Source organism: Glycine soja, chromosome 8 (genome assembly GCF_004193775.1).
Source record: "Glycine soja cultivar W05 chromosome 8, ASM419377v2, whole genome shotgun sequence".
NCBI classification, from domain to species: Eukaryota; Viridiplantae; Streptophyta; class Magnoliopsida; order Fabales; family Fabaceae; genus Glycine; species Glycine soja.
Genome location: NC_041009.1, coordinates 18,717,488 through 18,735,939, shown reverse-complemented (window position 1 = coordinate 18,735,939; position 18,452 = coordinate 18,717,488). Strand labels below are relative to the sequence as shown.

General features: G+C 27.5%; 2 long non-coding RNA genes and 1 pseudogene across 2 annotated transcripts; all 3 read left to right on the top strand.

The window, feature by feature from the left end:
* The first annotated feature begins 922 nt into the window (after window positions 1-922).
* On the top strand, window positions 923-1,935 carry LOC114423983 (annotated as a pseudogene).
* Window positions 1,936-4,544: 2,609 nt separating this feature from the next.
* LOC114421204 lies at window positions 4,545-5,089 on the top strand. The gene is made up of 2 exons (XR_003668505.1): window positions 4,545-4,679; window positions 4,815-5,089. It is a non-coding gene; the product is annotated as an uncharacterized LOC114421204 (long non-coding RNA).
* A 6,454-nt stretch (window positions 5,090-11,543) lies between these two features.
* LOC114422853 lies at window positions 11,544-12,034 on the top strand. The gene is made up of 2 exons (XR_003668752.1): window positions 11,544-11,657; window positions 11,762-12,034. It is a non-coding gene; the product is annotated as an uncharacterized LOC114422853 (long non-coding RNA).
* The last annotated feature ends 6,418 nt before the right edge of the window (window positions 12,035-18,452 follow it).

Here is an 18,452-nt window from a genome sequence, read left to right as displayed (position 1 = left end):
GTAAAAAAAAAGTGTATTCCGGAATGTAATTTTACATTCTGCATTGTTTATTCCGGAAGTTATAAAAGAGGTGTAGGAAGCAACTTGGGAGTTGCAGCAAGCAATAGCCTGTTTTAGAACATTGCTAGATACCTGCATAGCTTTCACCGAAAATGTAGAATTTGTGTGATCTAAATTGTGGAAATCTTCTAAACCACTTGATGATAAAGGTGTGTGAATCTTTAGCTGATGTTGACAAATAACGTACCATCAATAAATCACATTTAGTAAAAGCAAGATAAAAAAAAAGTACAAATATTTAGATGACAACAACATTTAACATTACCAGTAATGGTGTCACCAAGCTCACTTATATCACTGCTGGTGTTGGTGTAGGAGAACCCCACCCTAACAGGGGATTCCAAAAACAAAAGATTGGTAGCTATAGAAATAGAAATTATATTGGTTAAGGATCGTTGCTTTTTCTAGCATATAGTTTATCTTGAATAAACACATTTACCAAATTTACAAATCAACTTATGAGAATTAATGACCCTGTATAGTATATATGTTTTGGTATATGGTGAAAAATTATTGGATACGAATCTAAATTCACCAACCGTTATTCCAAGAATAAGGATTTAACTTTAGCTTTGGTTGGCTGCTGTCTTGAGGAAAGAAGGGTCCTAGCTCCTCTGCTTCTCCATAACCAATTGAGGAACAACCAGGGCCTGAAAACATTCATGCATTTTGTTTTAATGTAATTAAATAAACAATAATTAATTCTTTGAATGTAAATTCTAAATTATAACTGACATGCATTTGGATAATAATCAAAAAAAGTTTTATTTGATGTGTAGAATTACAATTTTTTGCAATCATTATAAAGCCTAGAGACATATAGATAATTTCTACATTTTAAGTCCTTGTTCATGTGAAAAACATGGCTCTGTGCATATGGCTCAACCAATACAGAGTATGAGAGTTATGCGAGGTTCTTACCATAGATACTAGGACTCATTCAATATTAAATTGCATACCCAATTGTGTATCAAATTGACCATAAATAAAGGCTTGTAATATAATTCCAAACAACAACAAACTGTATAGCCTTGGTCAGATATCAATAGTAGTAATTTTCTTTGGTCTGGATCATGGCAGCATTAGCATGAAGCAGTCTTTGCCTTAGAAATGAAGAAATTTCTTTTCCATAACAAACGTAATTATACCTAAGTACTTATTCATTGACATATTGTTAATTAAGCAAAAATTTAATTGCGAAGAACATGATGAATTACTCTCAAACCTTACACTGCTATTCTAGAGCCTCAACAACAGATTGATTTAATCACTATAATGAGTCATTAATATATGACAGTAACAGAATCACTATAATGAGTACTTACTCTTGGACCTTACTCTAAGGTTCATGCCGCCAACAAGCTCGCGTTGCGCCACCCGCGTGTCGCATTCTGTGAGGTGTGCGAGCAGGCGTCGGCGCATGTGACCTGCAAGGCTGACGCTGCCGCTCTCTGCCTTGCTTGCGACCGCGATATCCATTCTGCCAACCCCCTCGCCAGTTGCCACGAGCGCATCCCCGTCACGTCGTTCTTCGAGTCCGTACACTCAGTCAAGGCCTCCTCGCCAATCAATTTCCACCACCCCTTCTTCTCCGACGTCGACGCTGACGTCAGCACCGAGGAGGCCGAGGCCGCATCCTGGCTGCTAGCTAATCTGAAGACATATCTAAATTCGTCTCAGTACTTATTCTCCAAAACCGAATCGGTTCCTTACGTAGATCTGGATTACGCAGCCATGGATTCGAAGACGGAGCAGAAAAGTTCTGCCACCGCTGACGGCGTCATTCCGGTGTAGAGCAACTTCGAGCCGTTCACCTACGAGCACCAAACTTCTTTCTTCACAGCTACTTCTCTCGATCTAGAACCTTCGGAGTGAAAAGTAAAAGCAGATAAAGAGACGTGGGCATTATTTTTAATTTTAACTGAATCATTAAAGACTGTGTTTATAAAATCATCGTCGTTGTCTCTCTCGGCTTCAAAGACGATGCATATCCGCACCGTCTTAAATCATTCTAAATAAAATAATTTATTTTATAAAATAAATGTCATTGCGCTTTCTACAACGGTGCTGCAATACCCGTCGTTGAACAAGTAATTTTAAGACGGGTTTGAGTAACACCATCTTCGTATAGTAGCTTTAAATTACAAAAATGCCACCTCGTATATTTTTAAGACGTTTGCGTCATGACCATCGTAAAAACTGCGTCGTGGAAAGCCCTTTTTTTAGTAGTGGTGGTTATGGAACTTTGAGGTGGAGGAGAATGTGGTTTGAGTGGGAGATAAAGGGGTTGAAAATTTTCAGTTAAGTGATCAATGCAATTCAACTGTGTAAGGGAGCTAGGACCGTTGGGTATGGAAGGTGGACTCATCACATACTTTCTCGGTGAGCTCAACATATAAATCTTTATAGATATGTGTTGGGGTCATATATATGATAATTCCGTGGCAGCTGTTTGGAAACTACAAACTCCTTCAAAGTCAAAGTGTTTTATTTGGAGAATGCTTTTGAATCGTTTGGCAACTCTAGATAACTTGAGGAGTCAGAATGTTTTCTGTATCTGTGAATAACGACTTGTGTGTAGTGAACCATATTTTTTTCACATGTCCAAAAATCCAAGAACTGTGGAAACTGTGGTGCAAGTGGTTTAATTTTTCCACTGTCATGCCAGAGGAAGCTAACATGCACTTTCATCAGGAGGCAGGACTATTTGTAAACAACACTCACGGCGCGACTGCTTGGTGCACATGGAATGCTCGCAATAATTGTATGTTTAGGAATCAAGCTTTTCATGCTCATCTGAGACTCGGGGAAGGGCTTCCAAAGCTACGTGAGGGTTCTAACTTCTAATATAGTGGAACATGTTTTTTATGTAAGGAAAGGAGTTTTTAATGCTTGTAATTTGGTGGGTGAGTAGTTATCATAGCCTCGGGTTATTTGTTTTATGACAATCTTGTCATAAATGCTGCATAAACTCTTTTTCTTGTTCTGTTTGTTTCGAGACTTTTAGTTCAGGGGTATCTCTTGTGCTGCCGAACTGTTCAATGTTAATATACTTTATTTGTTCTGTTTTTTTTTAAAAAAAATGAGACCCACAATTTTTTTTTAAATTTCCAATGATTTCAACCAATAAAAAAGATATTAAAAAAATAAAATAAAATAAAGGAGGTCATAGATAAGTGTGTCAAATAGTATGTTACAGACATTTTTCTTTTTTCTTTTTAAATATAATTGATTTAGAGTGTTATTCATTGTTAATGTGGTTATTTCAAGTTGCAATGCCTGAGTTGCGATAGCTTAATGTTTTTGTCCCATTTTACAAATAAATATTTTAATCACTATCACAATTACTTTCATATGAAAATAAAATAAACGGGTTTAAAAACGTGATGATAAACCTACAATTTCAATTTGAGATATCCATGATGTCACAGCTTGACAGTCCCATGCATTTCTTTGTTACAATATTTTTAAAAATCATATGTATTTTTTATTTTCTTTAATTAAATAATTTTTTTATATTTAACGATAAGAAAATATGTTATTATAATTTCTATAAGATACAAAATTTTATCATTATTGACAATGTTAGTTTTCTCTTATACATTACCTTTGTATTTTAATACTTTCGTGAATTTAAAAACATTCATCTATAACTTTTTTATTACTAGGAATGAAAAAAAAAATATAAGATAACTTACAATATTCATCATCCATCCTGTCCAACAGGCCAAGTTAGATCCGCTATATTCATCTACAACTATTAATAAAGACAATTATCATTATTTGATATACACATTTTCTTAAATCATTGTCTCCTCTGACTAATTCTAAAAACCACCTTTGAATCAAATAGTTGTTAAAAAAAACTCTTCAAATGTGACAATTATTTTAATTGAAAACTAAAAAAATGGAAGTTGATGCACGTAGTGCCTATCTCCTACTAGTATTATATAAAGGATTTTATTGGTAATAAAAAATTAAGAAAAAAAGGATTATACACTCACAATATAATTTTTTTTACATAATTATCTAATTATAATTTATTATATATGATAAATTTATTAACTTTTAAAATAATTATCTTAAAATAATTCATATAATATGGTTATTAGACAATAAAAACTGATTTATACTTCAACTCTAAAAACAATACTAATAAAAGATAAATTGAATCTAAAACAAAAGCATTAATTGAATTAATATAGTAACTGTAAAACAAAGAAGTAACAAAAAGTCAAAGAGTATTAAAACTATTATTAAATAATATAAATCTTTAAAGAAACATTAAATGCTTATCAGTTTATATATATATATATATATATATATATATTATGTTTATGTATACGTACAGAAGCATTAACTGAAATAAGATAACCGTAAAATAAAGAAGTAACAAATTAAAAAGTCAAATTAAAGAGTATTAAATATATTATAAATTAATATAAATCTTTAAAGAACATTAAATACTTATCAACTATATATATGTTTATGTATAGATTCATATCCATCCATTAGACAAGAGTAAGTTAAAGCAAGGAGTATATTGCTCTATAATCAAATTAAGATGAAGGCCATCACTCTTGTTTTTATTGTTCTGTTGGCTCTTTCCATTGGAATTGGTATGTTCTAGTTTCCACTTATTAAAACTAGTCACAAATTTAAGCTTGTCAATTTATTTTATTTAAATTCCTTTGCTTTTAAATAAGTTTTTTCATGGTTTAATATTGAATATTTTATATATGTGTGTGACACAGAAAATGAAGGACCATTGAAGTTGATAGAAGCAAGACAGTGCGAAGAAACACTGTATAAGTTTAGCTGTGCAAGTAACAAATGTGGCACTGATTGTCGTAATAAACATGGAAAGTTTGCAAGTGGTACATGCAATGCCATTGAAGATTGCATATGTCGCTATCCATGTTAATAAATGTTTGACCTTTTTCCAACGTTGTCCCTATAGAAAATGTTGTTTATATATGTAACTGGCAATGATGGAATCAAAGAAAATAAAGTTACTCATTTGGTACCATATTTATTCCTTTTTTCTTTTCTTAGTTCCTTTTTTCTCAGTATGAGTATGAGTATTCGTCGTTTTTTTTTTTTTTTTTGAAGAGATCTTATTCGTGTTCCATGAATACTTCAATTTAATATATTAGAAAATTGGATTAAAAAAGATTGTCAAATAAAACAAATGATATCTTAATAAAAATGAGTAATATTTCTTCGTTCATATAATTTGTCAAAAATAACTTGGACATTGATAACAAACCAATAGTGCTACTTTTATACTTTTCCAATCATAAATTGCTATAAAATTGAAAATAGAATAACTATATAAAGGAAATTTCATATGTAAAGTATTTTTAAATTATATTCACAACAGATCAATACTAAAACCTTTTCACTTTGAAGGGCAATCAATCATACCAAAGGAAATGAATGATTTTTTTTTAAATTAAGCAAATTCGTATTTCAAGGGCCACTTTAATGAAGCGAATGTAGTACCTCTTTGTTAATTTCCATGAAAATCAGCCAAAGCTTAGCATCAGCGTAACAAATTAAGATCAGTCCCAGAGAAGTGAACGCCCACTAAAAACATATAAGAGATCAGTTGATGGATTGGGTCGGAAATATTAAGTTTTTTTTTTCCATAGCCCAAATTTCATTGATAATTAGAAAACACCTACAAGCACGCACAATGAGTTTCATGTACGCCTTATAATTTGAACTTCAAGTGTCAATGGTCCAATGAATATGGCCTTATATGGGATGTTAGGGAATACTAAATCTCAAAATGAAAAGTTATCTATGTTATACATAAAAGATATGTCAATAATTAAAATAATTATAAAATTCTTTTTTACATTAAGTGCAAATATATAATATTTTCACGCCGCATCGCAGCAGCTCATGAACATTTAATTTATTTAAAAAATACCAAACAAAAAAGAGAAAAATTGAATTTTAAAAATAAAAAATATCTTTCAATACTTTAGTGTCTTTTTAGAAATTCAAAAAAGTAATTACAATAATCACTATACATAAAAAATAAATTTATTGTAATCACTAATATAATTATAATCCTTAAATTAAATTGTAAGGTAAATGTCCCTTTTTTCTCATTTAAATTTTCTATTCTACATTGCATTGTTTTTTGTTTTTTATTTTTTGAAAATAAACATTAATGCACAGAGTTCTCCAATTATAATTAATGTTTCTCCATTATAACTTAATATAAATAACAATTACCGTAGTTTTTGGTTTTTACACTGTTACATTTTTAATAAATGCTCACACTATCTCCTATGGTTTTTCCATTTCTTTCTTGTATTAACGCACAGTTTCATCAGAGTCTTGGATAGTAGGATACAAGTGAATAATTTTTTGGTAAATTTAATTTTTAAAAAATATTTATTTACATTATTTTTTCACATTTTCTTTCTTTCTTCCTTTTCTTTTAATAGTAGTATTTGTAAAAAATGTTGAATTACTTACAATTTAAGTGTATTTCTTTTTTCTTTCAATTGTAATTGTTAAGTTTGGTTTGTGTTTTGTTAACGAATTTAGTTAATGTTCCACATACATCAATTTATGTTTTTTTTATTATTGATTTCATATGTGTTTTCGTAATTTTTTCCAATAATTTCATACAATATTACTTATATTTCTTATATACAGTATATTTATTTTACAATCTCATTCCATTTCAAAAGTATTAGTGCATGTCCTTTATTCAGTACGGGTGATAGTTTTTGTTGAAGTGTTGAAAGAAAAAATAAGATAAAAAATTATATTTTAACAAACATTTTTAGTTATACATGTATACTTCTAATAAAATATAGATTTATTTTTATCTTTATTTTCATGTTATCTTATTATTATTAAATTAAATTATTTTTTAATATTTTCCTTATTATATGACAAAACAAATAATTCTATTAAAACTTTAATATTTTTTTCCTACAACTAGATTATTTAATATAGAATTTGTTAGACAAGTGGTCTCAATAACTTATAACTAGGGGTGAGTAAGCGGACCGGCCCGCCCCGCGTAAGGCCCGCCCCACGTAACGCATTGGCAGCGGACCGGGCCAGTCCGTCCCGCTTCTTATACGGACCAAATAAATTGGTCCGTTTTCGCCCCGCGAGCCTAGTTTTAAAAAATTTTTAATTTTAATAAAAATACAATACAATCAAATTAAGTTCAATACGGATATAAATAAAATCTCAATAATTAGTCAATTACATTAATAAAATAAATAATGTCTTAACAAAAGAAAATCCAAGTAATAAATCTAAAATATGAAATTTAAACATCTTGGACAACAAATGATTTCATATTTGAAGTAGCTTGAGCCTTCTCCATCTCCACATTTAATAGTACAACAACAATGAATCAGTCCCAACAAAAATAGGATAAAAATAAATTCTAGAGAGAGAAGAGATGTACTTTGCGTGGTGGCGCGATGATGAGCCGAGGTTGTGCCGCTGTGGTGTGTTGCGTGACTGCGTGAGTGTGAGTCGCGTTTTGTTTTCCTGGTAAAGGAAGGAGTCGTATGACTTGCGCACGTGCGTGAATGCGTGGTGGAGAAAAACCGTGAGGAGAAAAAATGTTCTTAGCCTGTTACAATGATGATTGCTTAATATGACGTGAGCTATTTTTTATCATAAAAATATATTGAAATATCTTTAAAAATATTTATTTAACAATTATTTCTAGCTTAAATGATAAGAATTGATATTTTTATTATTTATGGCTTACAGATATGAAAAGGATAAATTAAAAAAAAAAGATTGAGAAAATATCAAAAAGGAAGATTTTTAAGATGTTATCACTTATCTTTTTTTATCTTAATCTTTTATTTCTGTTATCTTTTATTTTTCTTATCTTATCCTTTTTTATCTTTATCATCTTTTAATTTAAATCTTTTATTTTTATCTTTAAATCTTTATCTTATCTAATATATTTCTTTATCCCTTGTTTTAAAAGAAAAGTTTAAGGTGGAAAAGAGAAAGTCAAACCTAATATAATTGGGTCAGGATCACACAAATCAAATCTAATGTGGGCTGCGGGCAACCCGCGAACCCCGCGGGCCAAACCCGCATAGTCCGCGGGTTAAGCGAGATGGACCCAAAAATATGACATAACCATGGATCGTTTAAAAAAATTGATCCGTACCCCGCGCGGATTACAGACCCCACGGACCAGTCCATGGATCTGGGCCCGTTTACCCACCCCTACTTATAACTTAGGAGGGGTGAATTAAGTTTAAAAAATTTCCCCTAAAAAGTTTTAATAGAAAAGAAGTAAAGAACAATTCAATTGATACTTCTTTAAATATGTAAAGTAAAATTAAAATGTAGTCCTCAAGTAACCCACTTAGATTTCCACTAACTTGTAAATCTTTTTACAAATTCTAAACCACACTCAGGGATACCCTTCCCTTGTGTTCAGAGAACTTTACAAATCAAGAGACCATTATCTCTTGATTGATTAACAATTGATTGCTTTTGAAGTACAGAAGAATATTTCTCTCTTTAAAGAAGAATGATACAAGTTAAAGAACTTATAAGAATCCTTAATGATTTTACAAGTATTTGGCCAAAGGTTTTCTTATAAGAGGATAATACAATGAATGTTCTGACAAATTCTCTAGAATTTCGAACACAATATTTATAGGTCTTTGGTGACCTTTCAAAAACTTGTGAAAAGTTATGACTTTTTAGAGTTATTTTCAAAATTTCCTCACCATGGGTAATCCATTACAAATATGTGGTAATCAATTACACAATTACTTTTTGAGAAGTTATAACTCTTTAGGTTTGAATTTCAAAGTTTTTGTGACTGGTAATCGATTACAAATTTAAAATTCAAATTCAAAACTTTCTGAAAGTTGTTTTAAACCAGTTTTGTCTCTGGGAATCGATTACAATCTCTTGGTAATCGATTACACATTTAAAACTCATTCAAATTTTGTCTAAAAACTACTATTTAAAACTATTTTTTTCTTCGAGTAATCGATTAAAGATTACCGGAGAGAGAAACATATTTTTCAAAACTGAAATACTTGCTTATAACTTTGTAAGGTATTTGAAAGATTAACTTTTAAGGCCAAACATTTGCAATCTCTTAAAAGAGATTCTTTTAACATATAAAGGACTAATTGTTAATCTTTTCTCTTGATTTTTTGATTTTGACTTGAATCAACGTTGAATAGCTTTCATCTATTTGACATCATCAAAAGCTTCATACAATATATGCATCTACAGAATCACCATAGAACTACACAAATAAAATAACATTGAATAAGGACAATTTTGAAAAAGGAAGGCCACCAAACACTTAACATGGGAAATGACATAAGCAATTTTCTGTTTCATTGCACAAATCACTTGCTGATCTTCCATGTTTCTGGCGGCAATCAGTATTACATGTGTGATCTTCACACCAATCGACAAATATTATATCTTTACAGCTTCTTGCTTCTATAATTTTCAATCTATAATTTCCATTGGTCTTTCAATTTCTATGCCCCATAAACACAATATTATATACTAAACCATATATGAATCTCAAGTTCATAAACTTATTTGAAACAAAAATTAATTAAAAAAATATAAGATTAAATTAGTGATAATTTATAGTGAAAAACAAAACATGCATGCCAATCCCAATAGTAAGAACAAGTAGAACGATCTAAACTGGAATGGTGACGTTTGATTCTACAGCAATGTACTCCCTACTTCAATTGCTTCAATACAATTCAGCCTGATGGGTTAGTATGATTTTATACAAAACATATAATATTTTTACAATATTTTTCGTTACTTTTTCTTGATTTTGACGTTATCTTATATCTTTAGTAATGTTTTTATTTAAGAATTAACAAGCCTTTTATTATTACTGTTATTGTTGTTGACTTCTTGTTATTAACAATCCTTGTGTATTATATGAATACCAACGTTAGAATTAAAACAATTAAAATATCATTTTCAAAAGTGATAGTATGCGCTAATTAATTTTATATTATATTAAAGTAAAAAACAAATAATAATAATAATAATAATAATAATAATAAAAAAAAAATCTTACTACATTATTGGAACCATACTATTTATTTCATGATGATGAGATTGACTAACTCAAAATTTCAACCATATAATATCATTTAAGAACTTAACTTCAAAATAAATTAAAAGATCATGTTAAAATATTTAACATGTAAATATTTTTTTTTAAATTATACAATTTCAAAAAATGAATTAAACATTAATTTTAATATAAATAAATTTTAAAATATTTCTTATAAGCACACAAAAAATAAAATACACATTAAAATAGCACACCTATTACAAAAAGAAACGCTCAAATTAAAATAATTATATATTAAAAATTATTATACTTTTATAGCTACTGCATCATTATTGAAGAAATAATAAATCATAATTTAAATCGACTTAATATTCTTTAAGACAATATCTATACAATTAGAAATAAAATTAATTATCTTGCTTAATTTTACTATAATTATATTTAATACATATTTGATTTAATTAAAAATTAATAATTTTATCTATGTACATATTTTTAAAAAAAAAATGTAAAAAAATAAAATATGTAATGAAAATAATTTACATGGGATTGGATAGCATACTTATACTTCAATTTTAGTTGGAATATATTAACAGCCTACACCAAAATATGTTGGACAAGAAAATAATACTTTCGTTATTTTTATTCCTTTATTTTAGGGTCATATTTTGGAATTTAATCAACTTATATAATTTAAAAAATAAATAACCAATATAAATTAGATTTAAAAGTAACGTGAGTTTGTACCCAAAAAAAGGAATGTGAGTAGTTTATGGATACTGGAGTTTCTATTTTGATTATTAAAAATTAGTTTTTGATATTATTTATGTTTTTATTTTAAAAATTTAAATAATTATTAATTTTCTTAATTTTGATTTTAAGTAATAACATTAGACATTGTGAAGCATTTAATATTCTTTAAACATTAATTTATAATATATTTACTATATTTTTCGTTACTTTTTCTTGATTTTGACGTTATCTTTAGTGATGTTTTTATTTAAGAATTAGCAAGCCTTTTATTATTACTGTTATTGTTGTTGACTTGTTGTTATTAACAATCCTCGTATATTATATGAATACTAACGTTAGAATTAAAACAATTAAATATATCATTTTCAAAAGTGATAGTATGGGCTAATTAATTTTATATTAAAATTAAAAGATTTCTTGCAATATAATATAATTTTTGTATTTAACTTGTCCTTATTATATAACTTCGTACTATTTCAGTTTATTGTTTTTAATTGAATGAATATTTTAGTCTTTATTCGTGATCAAAGTCAAATAAAAGAGTATTAAATATATTATAAATTAATATAAATATTCTTTAAAGAACATTGAATACTTATCAACTATATATATGTTTACGCATAGATTCATATCCATCCATTAGACAAGAGTAAGTTAAAGCAAGGAGTATATTGCTCTATATATAATCAAATTAAGATGAAGGACATCACTTTTGTTTTTATTGTTCTGTTGGTTCTTTCCATTGGAATTGGTATATTCTTGTTTACACGCTAGTCACAAATTTAACTTGTCAATTTTTTCTTAATTCAATTTCATGGTTTAGTATTGAATATTTTATGTATGTGTGTGATACAGAAAATGAAGGGCCATTGAAGTTGATAGAAGCAAGAACGTGCGAAGAAACACTGTATGAGTTTAGCTGTGTAAGTAACAAATGTGGCACTGATTGTCGCAATAAACATGGAAACTTTGCAAGTGGTGATTGCAATGCCATTGAAGATTGCATATGTCGCTATCCATGTTAATAAATGTTTGACCTTTTTACAACATTGTTCTCATAGAAAATGTTGTTTTATATGTAACCGCGGAAATGATGGAATTAATTAAAGAAAATAAAGTTACTCACCATATTTATTCCTTTTTTTCTTTTCTTAGTTCCTTTTTTCTCAGTATCACTATGAGTATTTGTCGTTTCTTTGTTTTTTTTTTGGAAGAAATCATATTCGTCGTTGGATGAATACTTCAATTTAATATATTAGAAAGAATTAAATATGTTTTTATTTTTAATAAATATTTAATTTTTATATTTGTTTTCTAATAAATTTGTATTTTATGTTGAGTTCTGAATAAAATAACACTTTAATTTTATATCATTGATATTTTGTTTTAATCCCTGATAAAATAGAAAAAAATTATGTTTGCTTCAAAATAAATTAGTAAATTTTGTTTTAGTTTGTATTAATAACAAATGAAAAATACTTATCATAGAATAAATACAAAATTTGCTAATTTATTTGGAGATAAGAATAAGTATCAAAGAACAAAACTAAAATTATTTTTTATTAGAGACTCATCACAAAACAAAATATATTAGGGAGAAAATATAAAATTAAATATTTATTAGGGATGAAAAATATATTTAACTCTATTACAAAATTGGATTAAAAAAATATCAAATAAAAAAATGATATTTTAATAAAAATGGGTAATATTTCTTCATTCATATAATTTGTCAAAAATAACTTGGACATTAATTACAAACCAATAGTGTTATATTAATCTGAAAGGTTCACATTGTCACATATCATGAAGGAGATGAAATCCACTTATGTTGTGGGAATAACTAGATCTTGTATAATTTCTACTAGAAAACACCTTTAAGATTCATGTGAACAGACCTGTTCCTATTTTGGCCAATACTATCCTTATTTTGGCCAATACTATCCTTTAGCATATGCTGTTGTTGAGACTGAGAACAAAGAGAGTTGGAAATGGATTGTTGGCTGGCATGGGAGATTCTTAAACCCACAAATGGATTTTCATTTCTCAGAGGCAAATTGTAAATAAGTTTAATATGTTAATGTTAGATTATGTAATTTGTATAATTCGTACCAAGCAAAATGATTTTTTGTAGGGGCTTGTAAATGCATTTCATGAGTTGGATGATATAATTGAACACATTCTATGTAAGGCATAGGTATGCTAATTTAAAAAAAAAAATGGAGGATGATGTGGAATCCATTATTAATATTAAAATAATTTATAAAATAAAATTAATTAATACTACTATGCAAAATTATTAATTTAGTTAATGGTAATTGTAAAAATTAATTTTTTAATAAATATAATATTATTTGATAAATTATAATATTAGTAACAAAATATTTTAATATTTTATTAAACAAATATGTAGTACATTTAATATTTTTATTTAAATTTAATTCTTTTGTATTATTTTTTAATTTACATAAAAATAATAATCATTAACATTAGTAAATAAATATTAAATAAAACAATAAAAAAATATAGAAAATATTAAATAAAAAATAAAAAAATATTAAATAAAACTAGAAAAGAAAACATACATTAAATAATTAAAATAAAAAATTATTTACGATTTAAAAAATACATTACGTGTAAAAAAATTTGAAGTCAAAAAATAATTTACGACTTCAATAAAAAAACCTTTACGACTTTAAAGTCATATAAAAAAACCTTTATGACTTTAAAGCGGTATAAAAGAAACTTTCATGACATTAAAGTCATATTTAAAAGAAATACAAAATTGAAGGAGTAAAATTTTTTACAACTTCAAATGTAAAAAAAGAATCTTAACATATCTTACCACTTATCTCTTTTGAGATATTAATTTAAATTTTACCACTAAATTTGAAAAAAAAAATGCCCCCTAAATGATCGTTTGCCCGATATTTTGAAATCAATATGTTCTCGTTGATAGTTGAATGATCATTATGGTCTTGAGTTTCTGAAAATTTGGATATTATATACCTATGCCTAAAAAGGATGAACATTTATCATGGTCATCAACTTTCTGTAAGTTGCAGGACAGTAGCAAATTCTGTCTTTGGTTAGTCTCAGAAGATATTGAAAATGATATATTATTATGCCTTCACATAATATGTGATACACAGTATCTCCAAAATTAGTGGGAGCCATGGTTGTAGTAGCAAGGAAGAAAACTTGTTCGTGCATGGGTCATGGCAATTGCATTTATTATGATCGAGCATGGTAGGCTGATTTTTTTTTTTTTTTAATCTCCTCTTTTTGTTGCTAAAATTAATCCGTTATTGTAGGCTTATATATATTTTGATGTTTGAACTTGACTATAGTCATATATATGATGGTACTTTATCTGAGGTTTGGACTGAATGCATCATGCCTTGTGATTGGCATTTAGTTCTGGTTTATTATTATCAACATAATATTATCTTTGGTCGATCTTAAGAAAAAAAAGTATGAAAACTTTGCATTTTGGTTGGAGATTCATTCATTCCGAACATTCTCTATATAAGTTAGGAATCTTCATCATAGTAATGCATAGAAATATGTTAAAATTAATTTACTTTTTGCATTAAGGAAATCTTGTGAAGGGTCTAAAATAATTTTCAAGTTTAAAAGTAAATCTAATTCCATTTATGTTTGCCTCCCTTTTATGTGCTATAGCATATTTCATGCTAATTTAATAGTCATCTAAAGATTTTATGGTTCCAAGCAATTAGTGATCGAATTCATGTAATGATCATGCTCTAGCTATCAGCCTTGAACCTTTATCCTTTTCAAATTAGTATTCATTTCTTAGTCTTCCCAGCATTTCATAGTATTTTTAGAATTTATTTCGTATTTCCAATAAGTGATCATAATAAAAGCTTTATTGTTCTTGAGAGACTTGGTAAGGTTGAGAGTTCCAGAAAACACCTAAATACTTATGTACAATCTACAATGTTTATAATTAGGATGAAAGTTTTCTTTTGTTTTATTTGTTCAAAATAGAGAAAGGGCTAGTAGTTCTTTTGGACAATTAGGGAGAGGTGTTTTAGGCAATTGCTTCCTACTCCCATTAGTGACTACTGAGACAGCTTAACCCAATAACTTAAGACAGAGACCAAGAATTCAAGTCAAGATTCAAGAGCTAGCTTAATTAGCTAGTGCGTTTTTAACCATACAAACTTCAAACTTCACGACATTACGACACTCAACATGATGCTTCCCTCACTTAACCTTAATAATCAAATTATTACATGTTTCTCACATTTTTTTAAAATTAAAAATTGTTATTCCATTAAGAAAATCAAGAAGTAGAAAAAAATATAATGTTCTTTTTTAAGCTGGAACAATTATTAATATTTTATTTTCAATGAAAGAAATAAAAATTGACGTATGTATTGATAATCCATAACATTTAATGCACTCTTGATAACAATTATTTGAGTCACCAATCTCTTGAATGACCTCCTTCAACTTTCTCCTCGCACTTTCGAATTTGAATGAAAATTCATTTGCAGCTCCTGTTTTCTCTGGGTCTCAATATCTGTCAGTTCTTTGAAAGCCTCAATCATGGTCAATTCAGCAAGTATAATGCGGTTTCATTGTGGCATTTCATCTGATTTAAAATCACAACACAATTGGGGGCTGATGTGGTTGCGGACACCACCACAACAGTAATATTGCCGCCATAATTGAGATTGTGGACCACTATTTAAAATCATGGGTGCTTAATGCTTATGTTACTGGTGAGGCTGCTTGGGATGTGTTCACCAATTTTGAGCAAAGATGGACAAATCAATGCATGTGATCCTTCTTTTCTGGTCCCTTTAGCACCTTATGCCTAGTACAAGCTCAAGCTATCCTGTAGAGAGGAATCGGAAAGTTCAAGAATACAGGTCAATTGGCCGTGTCTCAGTTGGTGAGTTGTCAACAAATTAAAGTTAACTGTGGAGAGGAGCATCCATATGAAGCTTTTGTAGAAGCAATTAGGCGAACTGAAAGGTTTATATACAATATTGAAAACCAATATTTCGTAGGGGGATACCGTTGGTGGAACATAAATGGGAACTGTAGCTGCTCTACTCTCATTCCAATTGAAATTGAACTGCAAGGTGGTAAGATTAAGGCAAAGGAGAGATTTGCTTATGTGATTTTAAGAATGACATTAATTACAAAAATATTTGTTCAAGTTTTTCATTTATTATTGTTGTTTTTGTGTTGGTTATATTCACCAAAACTAACGGAAAAGTTAACTAGAAGAAAAAAGTAAAAAAATTAGTTTATTAAATTATAAGTATTTTTTAAAATTGATTGTTAATGTAATTGAAAAATATAAAATGACAAAAGTAATAAACTCTTAGTTAATTAAAAAGGATAATAAGAAATTTTGATGAATATATTAAGGATAAAAAGAAAATAAAATATAAAAATTAGAAGTTATTTTTTTTTTAAAAAAAATTACTACATAAAATAGCATTTCAAAAAGCTAGAAACTTCTAAAAAGCTAATAAAAAGATAAAAACTACTAAATAGTTAAACAAATTTTTCAGCTAATAAAATATTAAAAGTTAAATAGAATATCTTATCGAAAAGCTATCATTATTATTTACCTTTTAAATTATTTTAATAAAATAATAATCCAATAAATAGGGCATACATTTAATATTACTATAGTGTTGCTTTTGTATTCTAGTTCAGGCACTTTTTTTTCCTACAAAAGCTCAAGAACTCATTGTGCTTGTGGATGTTTTCTAATTATCAATGAAATTTGGGCTATCGAAAAAAAACCTAATATTCCCAACCCAATCCATCAACGGTTCTCTTATGGGTGTTACTTTAGGCACCCAATATTTTTGCTGGAATACCTAACACCCTAACTGAAATGACTAAAATATCATTCACCCATTTAATATATAAAGGAATAGTGACTCGTCCGTACGAGTCACTTTCTTTCTCCTGCTTTTGCTTTGTCTTCTTCCTCTACTTCTTTTTTCTTTGCTTCTTCTCATGCACATTGGTGCTTGTTTCTCACGCACATTGTTGCTTCCTCTCTAGCGCGCAGCTTCTGCTTCGCCTTCTTCGCTGCTGCTTGGTGTTGGTTGTTGCTTCTTCTTGTTGGGTTCATCTTCTTCCAGGTAAGTTATCCTTTGTTTCCCTATTCTCACACAGTTTTGGTTGACTCATTGCTTTGTATTGAATGAATGTGTTCGTTTGTTGTTGTTTGAACTGAATCAATGGCGAAAAAAACATAATTTTTCCGGAAAAAAAACTCATACAGATCAGCAATCCGTATACAGATCAGTGATTTGTATGGGTTTTTTTATTTCTTTTTAAATTGAAAATAAAAAATTGTAAATTATTTTTTAAATTGTTTTGTAGTGTAGTTATGTTTTGTAATAATTTGTGAAATTTGATAATGTATTGATTTTTTATTATCTATGGGCTTATTTGGTCCCTATTCCTTTTTATATTATGTTGTGTTGGGATAATTTTTCTGATTTATTTCTTAAGTATATTTATATAAGATTAGACTAAATTAGATTAGATTAGATTTCCAAAACTAAGACTTAGATTAGATTAGATTAGATTTCTAAAACTAAGATTAGATTAGTTTGGCCAAAATATTGAAATTTTATACTTTTTAACTTTTTTTAAAAAATGAAACAAATATTTAAATTCACTAGTTATGAAAAATATTGAAATCATAAAAAATATTTAAAATAATTTAAATTTGATAGTTATAAAAATAAGTCAAATGAAAATTTGAAATTATTTAAATTTGTTGTACAAATTATTGAAACAATATTTTAATTGTATAACAAATTTGTAAGTTATAAAATATAATTGAAATAAACTTTTAAAATATATTAAATTTTTTAGTTAAAAAAAATATTGACACGAAAATTTAAAAGATTTTAAAATTGTTAGTTACTTCTAAAAAATTGATTGAAACGAAAATTTAAACAAAAATTTGGATGAAACCAAAATTTAAATTTTAAAATATGATTGAAATAAAATATTAAAATATATTAAATTTATTAGTTATAAAAAAATATTGAAACCAAAATGTAAAATATATTAAGATTGTTAGTTTTAAAAAATGATTGAAACAAAATTTTAAACATATATTCAATTTGGTAGTTATAGAAAATATTAAAACCAAAATTTAAAATATATTAAGATTTTTAGTTTTAAAAAATATTGAAACAAATATTTAAATGAATTTAATTTTGGTAGTTTTAAAAATAATGAAACAAATATTTAAAATAATTTAATTTTGTTAGTTTTATAAAATATTGAAACAAACATTGAAAATAATTTAATTTTGTTAATTTTAAAAAAAATTGAAAAAGAATATTTAAAATAATTTAAAATTGTTAGTTAGTTTAAAACAATTGTTGAAACCAAAATTTAAAATATATTACAATTGTTTGTTTTCAAAAATGATTTAAACGAAAATGTAAAAGATTTTAAAATTGTTAGTTAGTTAAAAAATATTTTAACATTGTTAGTTAGTTTTAAAAAATGATTGAAACAAAAA